The sequence below is a fragment of the Gorilla gorilla genome, chromosome 6 (genome assembly GCF_029281585.2).
Source record: "Gorilla gorilla gorilla isolate KB3781 chromosome 6, NHGRI_mGorGor1-v2.1_pri, whole genome shotgun sequence".
NCBI classification, from domain to species: domain Eukaryota; kingdom Metazoa; phylum Chordata; class Mammalia; order Primates; family Hominidae; genus Gorilla; species Gorilla gorilla.
In genome coordinates, this window is record NC_073230.2 from 17612963 (window position 1) to 17620129 (window position 7167).

Sequence of the window (7167 nt, forward strand, 5' to 3'; positions counted from 1 at the left end):
ACTAGCAAAGATGTGGAAATTGCACTCACCCTTCCATCAATTCCTTGATTCTCTGTTGCCACAATCTTAGGTGAATTTTTACTGATTTCGATGACAATTAAATAGAACTAAAAATAAAATTAGTTGACCGTTAATGATTTCCTCTCTGGAAATAGAGTTATCCTGCCAGCAACAGAGCAGTTAGAAACCCTTTATTCTTCCAACAGTCACTGTATCCACAAATACAAAGATTGTATCAACCAGAAAAGAAGAAGAAAAAAAGAAGAAAGGTGTTCGTGTATGTGTTGACTGTGCTGAAGCTAGACTTTGAAACATATAAAAAGAAAGAAAAAGGTGATAAGATAGCACTCCATTTCCAGGAAGAACATTCACATTCTCTGACCCTTCTCCTGATAGCCAGAAAAAACTTTAAACAAGAAGTACTTGTTTTTAACTATCTTTCCAATTTTCCTTTGCTTAAAGAATGAAGCCAGGTAGAAGAGAATGCTGACATTTTCTGATTGCTTTTTGCTTTTCTATTAAGCTTCTTAGCACAGATTATATACATAACAGGTGACAGAGTGGAATTTTTCTTATTGTTCCAGAATTATCAGGGCTCAGAGCTAGGAAAAAAAAAACAACAACAACACCCACCCCAAAACCCAAACAAACAAACAAAAAAACAAGGGAAAAACAGTACACCACAAACTGCTTATCACCGCCAAAAATTGACACAGGCTCAGTTTTCCACTGTTCATTATGAGCTGAAGACACCCTCTCATCCCCACTACAAGTTTTGTGACATTACAAGACTGTGAGGAAGCTGGAGGGGAGTCATCAGACTCACAGACAAGGCCACGCAGAGTTCTTGCTAAACAATCGTTTAACTCATTACTCTGTTCATGAGAGAAAGGAGAGTGCTTCCATTCCACCTCAAGAAAACAGTTTAGAGGTTCCAAGAAAATAACTTCTGGAGAAAAGAACTTTGGAGTGACTGAAAGAAAGAGAGGTAAACATTTCACTCCCTACCTGGATGTCTGATTAGGCATCCAAAGCCTTCAGCTTTCTGAGCAGAGGAGAAAACAATAGTGGGTCAGAAAGAAATGGTGGTGGGAGAGCTACCCACACCCTGTAATGTGGTATAGAAAGGAGTGCATCAGTTTCCCTTCAAAAGTCAAGTGAATATCACAAAAACATATACCCTCTTGCTGGGATCCCACCAGAGTGCTGCCTGCTGGTGGGAGGACAGTAGTGGGAGCTTATATGCTGATGGCAGGTGATGAATGATGAATAAGAACTTGGAAAGGATTGAGCCAAAGCTGGACCTTCTGCAACAGGGAATTAGAGAGTAGAGAGACTCCAAAAGCTCCCCAAAGAGTTCACAGAGGTGTTGCTCTGAGAATCATCCTTTAAACACTTGCCGGGAAAAGGAAGTGAGAGACCAGAATATGTCTTGGCATAAGGATGGTTTTGAGCTGAAAGCAATTGAGAAGAAACAGATGAGAGAAACCTCTTGGCTCTTCCTCCCTTCATCTAAACACAAGGCATAAATTTACAAACAGTATCCTCCTTTTTACCCTACCAGGGAGGACAAAGGTTAAGCACTGAAGACAGCTTTAGCTCTTATGCCCCTGGAGGTGGCACCGGAAGGATCTATATCAGCAAGCTTTACTAATTAGCCTCTATCTGCCATGCGTTCATCTCCTCACAATCTGCTGCCCCTAAAGACTCAAAGTCCTTTTCTTTTGTCTTGTCACTTCTCTAAAAATTCACTATTCTTTGTCAAAGACGCTATCTATATAAGCTGGAATTTAAAGGCACCTCTTTTAGAATTACTCATTCCCTGTGTATCTCCCATGTACACATAAAATATTATGTTAATAGACTTCCTTTTATTTGTTAATGTGTCTTTTTTTATACGGATCTGTTCCTACTAAGAACTTATGAGAATTGAAGAAAACAATTATTTTTTCTCCCCTACAAAAATATCAATATCTTATCAGGGTAAGTTTAAGAAATAGTGACACCCAATGGAGTACAACTATGATCACTTAAAAGAAATTATTTTCCTCCTTCTCCTCACCTCTACGCAGGAGAACACAAGCTTCAAAAGAGGGGGAGAGGGACCCAAGCCTATGCAACAGACAGGGGAAGAGATGAGTTTGAAACCAAGATTACAAATTAAAGTTACAAAGTACACTATGTTTTAATGACTATAGTGTCTGGACCACTTTTAAAATCTACTCAAAATTCCATGAAGGGACAGAAAAGGAAAATATATTAAGGCTCTAGCAAAAGTTATGATTGCAGAAAAATAATCTTCAAGTTTATATTCCACTGATTGAGGCTCCTTATAAATATGAAATAGGGACAAGACCAAGGCAAAGTTCTCTTAACATTTTTTATTATTGCAAACACAGAGCGAGATTAAAACAATGAACTACATTTTGCTGTAACTTAACTGGTCTGAGGAGAGTCTACTTCTAATAATTTTCAATTAAAGAAGCTTAACAGTTATTTAAAAAGCGGGCAGAGAGGAAGAAACCAAGTAGAAGAGAAAACAAACAATGAAGGTGTTATAAACCAATCTGCCAACCTGTTTTCCCATCATCCTTTGCACAGCTACCTTCCTACTCACTCTCGTTTCATTAGCAATTTAGTGTTTAGCATGTTGGTTACAGTAGCTAAATGTTAATTGGCTATTTGGCATGTTATGCCAAGATGAACCTGATTAATTAAGAGAGGAAGCACTATCCTTTGAGCAACATGACTAGGGCACTGATGTTGATGCCTCAGGTTCAGTATATAATGAGACTTGTAGCTTCAGGCATGGGGGAGCCTGCATGCGCTCAGTCTCTGGCATAGCACCGAATTAAGTATTCGCTCTGTAGTGGACCCCTGCTTATCAGCAACCTTGCTATTACTCTACTGACCTGATGTGCATAAGCAATATTTTCATCCTTTTCCCAAGAGATTTATTTGGCTGTTGAAGTAGAAAATGAATATTTTACAGTTCACTTGTCTGATCAATTACCTACAAGCTGCTGCAGTATTTTATAGCCAGTGGGAGAGCTGTGTAGGTGATGATAGAGAAATCTGGAGGGAATCTCCTAGCCAACTACACAAAAGGGACTAAAACTGTGAATGAGCCATCAGTAACAATTCTTTGTTCATATGGGTCTAGCCAGAAATTACACTGTAACCAATTAATGTACTTAAATGATAATCAGCAAATGTGAATTCTAGAGGTTAGGAAACCTGACTGCTTGATTGGAGTATAATGCAGTGCAGCATGGTTCAAAGCCAACCTTTCTCAAGGCTACGCCTCCCATAGTCCTGCCATTTTTGTCTTTAATAATTTAATGAAAATTATTTTCCAGTGATACTTTGGAATTTTTTTAAAAAGTAAGTGGAATGTACTTACCTGAAGAAGCATTTTGTTTCCAGCCTTGAAGGAGAGTATGTTTGCAATGTCAACTTTCATAGAAATTTGTTTTCAAATGAGTATCTTGATTTGTATAATGTTTATAATTTAATACCATTTTGTATGATCTTCAGTGAACAATTTAAAATCATCTTTTCAAAAAATAAACATTAAAATAATGACTTCTTTTGTCCCTTAAAAGAAGTATTCTAAAAGACTCTCATATACATTAAAGTTAATTTAGTCTTTAATGTTTTAGGATTTTTTTCTTACTTTAATATTTATAAACCACATTGTTGGAATGATATTTATGTTATTACACATAATTTATTCCAACTTTTACATAAATATATAGTTGAAATATGATAAAAATATTAAATAAATTATACAGTACCTGGGATCTGCCATCTATTTAGAGAAGTCTGCTATTATCTTCAAAATATAAATCTGGCTTTGACAGACTAAAAAATTATGCATTGCTCTGAAACTTGTAAAAAGAAAAGATCTAAGACTTCATTTTGTTTAACAGAGAGAAATCAGAGTAGGTTTTATTTAGTTACAGTGATAACATAAGACATTTTCAGTGACTAAATGAAAACATGATTTTAAAGGAAGAAACAAATATTTTCTTAAGTATACCTTAGTATGGGGGTATTTTATTTCCATTTGAGAAGCCATATTTAACATTCTTTATAATGAAATTTTACTTTGCCCATCCAATAAAATATTCCATTAGACAATAACTTCAAATTGAAAAAAATAAACTAAGGCTTCTCCTCCCCCATTCAAAAATATATATACACTCAAGGTTTGACATTTTTATTTCCTCATCCTATCACAGTTTCCTTTCTGTTTTTTTCCCCATCCATCATAGCTATCTAATGGCAAAATAAATCTGTGTCAAGGAATAGAAATGTTAACATATATATGTGTGTGTGTATATATACATATCTTCAATCAAGTGTTTAAATTTTAAAATATTCTGTGTTTGCAATTGTGCTAAAATCTTCTTACATTGTGTAGGGCTTAAAATATATTTTATTAGGATATTGGAATTCCCTTATACAGAAACTTTAATGACCAAGATTAACCTTCACCACAGATTGCCAAGTGTTTGAACATGACTCAAATTGATAAATGATGTGTGAAAATAATTGTTAAAACTATCTGAATCTCTTGAAATAATGCACTTAACTCAAAAGTATTTGAGCAACTATAACAATCACGGAGATTTTTATTTTACTATATATTTTCAAAACAATTCTACCAACTAGCTGATTCCTTTTGTTGTTACTTTTAGTCTACCTACTCATTTACTGCTTTTGGCAAAGAACAAAAAGAGAGTCCATCAATCTTTGCTTTACTAATTTTGTGACCAGGTTATTTTTATTTCATTAGTTTTTGCTATTTCTGCCATTTTTTCCTGAATATTTTAACTCCCTCCATTTATTCTTTATTTTCTTTTCCTTTTTCCTTTAAATAATATATTCATAATGAGTTTAGTGTAGAATAGCTTATGGCTTCTCTTCCAGGGGTATACAGGGATGATGTAAAGCTCTCAAACTTCAATTCTTTTAAGGCATTTAATTTATAATAAAATACATCATGAAATTAATATCTGGTAGATGTGTTACATTAAGATTTTGAGTCATAAGATGGCCGAATAGGAACAGCTCCAGTCTACAGCTCCCAGCCTGAGCAACGCAGAAGACGGGTGATTTCTGCATTTCCATCTGAGGTACCGGGTTCATGTCACTAGGGAGTGCCAGACAGTGGGCGCAGACCAGTGGGTGCGCGCACCGTGCGCAAGCCGAAGCAGGGCGAGGCATTGCCTCACCTGGGAAGCGCAAGGGGTCAGGGAGTTCCCTTTCCGAGTCAAAGAAAGGGGTGACGGACGCACCTGGAAAATCGGGTCACTCCCACCCGAATATTGCCCTTTTCCGACGGGCTTAAAAAACGGTGCACCACGAGAGTATATCCCCCACCTGGCTCGGAGGGTCCTACCCCACGGAGTCTCGCTCATCGCTAGCACAGCAGTCTGAGATCAAACTGCAAGGCGGCAGCGAGGCTGGGGGAGGGGCGCCCGCCATTGCCCAGGCTTGATTAGGTAAACAAAGCAGCCTGGAAGCTCGAACTGGGTGGAGCCCACCACAGCTCAAGGAGGCCTGCCTGCCTCTGTAGGCTCCACCTCTGGGGGCAGGGCACACACAAACAAAAAGACAGCAGTAACCTCTGCAGACTTAAATGTCCCTGTCTGACAGCTTTGAAGAGAGCAGTGGTTCTCCCAGCAGGCAGCTGGAGATCTGAGAACGGGCAGACTGCCTCCTCAAGTGGGTCCCTGACCCCTGACCCCCAAGCAGCCTAACTGGGAGGCACCCCCCAGCAGGGGCACACTGACACCCACACGGCAGGGTATTCCAACAGACCTGCAGCTGAGGGTCCTGTCTGTTAGAAGGAAAACTAACAAACAGAAAGGACATCCACACCGAAAACCCATCTGTACATCACCATCATCAAAGACCAAAAGTAGATGAAACCACAAAGATGGGGAAAAAACAGAACAGAAAAACTGGAAACTCTAAAACGCAGAGCACCTCTCCTCCTCCAAAGGAACGCAGTTCCTCACCAGCAATGGAACAAAGCTGGATGGAGAATGATTTTGACGAGCTGAGAGAAGAAGGCTTCAGACGATCAAATTACTCTGAGCTACGGGAGGACATTCAAACCAAAGGCAAAGAAGTTGAAAACTTTGAAAAAAATTTAGAAGAATGTATAACTAGAATAACCAATACAGAGAAGTGCTTAAAGGAGCTGATGGAGCTGAAAACCAAGGCTCGAGAACTACGTGAAGAATGCAGAAGCCTCAGGAGCCGATGCGATCAACTGGAAGAAAGGGTATCAGCAATGGAAGATGAAATGAATGAAATGAAGCGAGAAGGGAAGTCTAGAGAAAAAAGAATAAAAAGAAATGAGCAAAGCCTCCAAGAAATATGGGACTACGTGAAAAGACCAAATCTACGTCTGATTGGTGTACCTGAAAGTGATGCGGAGAATGGAACCAAGTTGGAAAACACTCTGCAGGATATTATCCAGGAGAACTTCCCCAATCTAGCAAGGCAGGCCAACATTCAGATTCAGGAAATACAGAGAACGCCACAAAGATACTCCTCGAGAAGAGCAACTCCAAGACACATAATTGTCAGATTCACCAAAGTTGAAATGAAGGAAAAAACGTTAAGGGCAGCCAGAGAGAAAGGTCGGGTTACCCTCAAAGGGAAGCCCATCAGACTAACAGCGGATTTCTCGGCAGAAACCCTACAAGCCAGAAGAGAGTGGGGGCCAATATTCAACATTCTTAAAGAAAAGAATTTTCAACCCAGAATTTCATATCCAGCCAAACTAAGCTTCATAAGTGAAGGAGGAATAAAATACTTTACAGACAAGCAAATGCTGAGAGATTTTGTCACCACCAGGCCTGCCCTAAAAGAGCTCCTGAAGGAAGCGCTAAACATGGAAAGGAACAACCGGTACCAGCCGCTGCAAAATCATGCCAAAATGTAAAGACCATCGAGACTAGGAAGAAACTGCATCAACTAATGAGCAAAATCACCAGCTAACATCATAATGACAGGATCAAATTCACACATAACAATATTAACCTTAAATGTAAATGGACTAAATTCTCCAATTAAAAGACACAGACTGGCAAGTTGGATAAAGAGTCAAGACCCATCAGTGTGCTGTATTCAGGAAACCCATCTCAC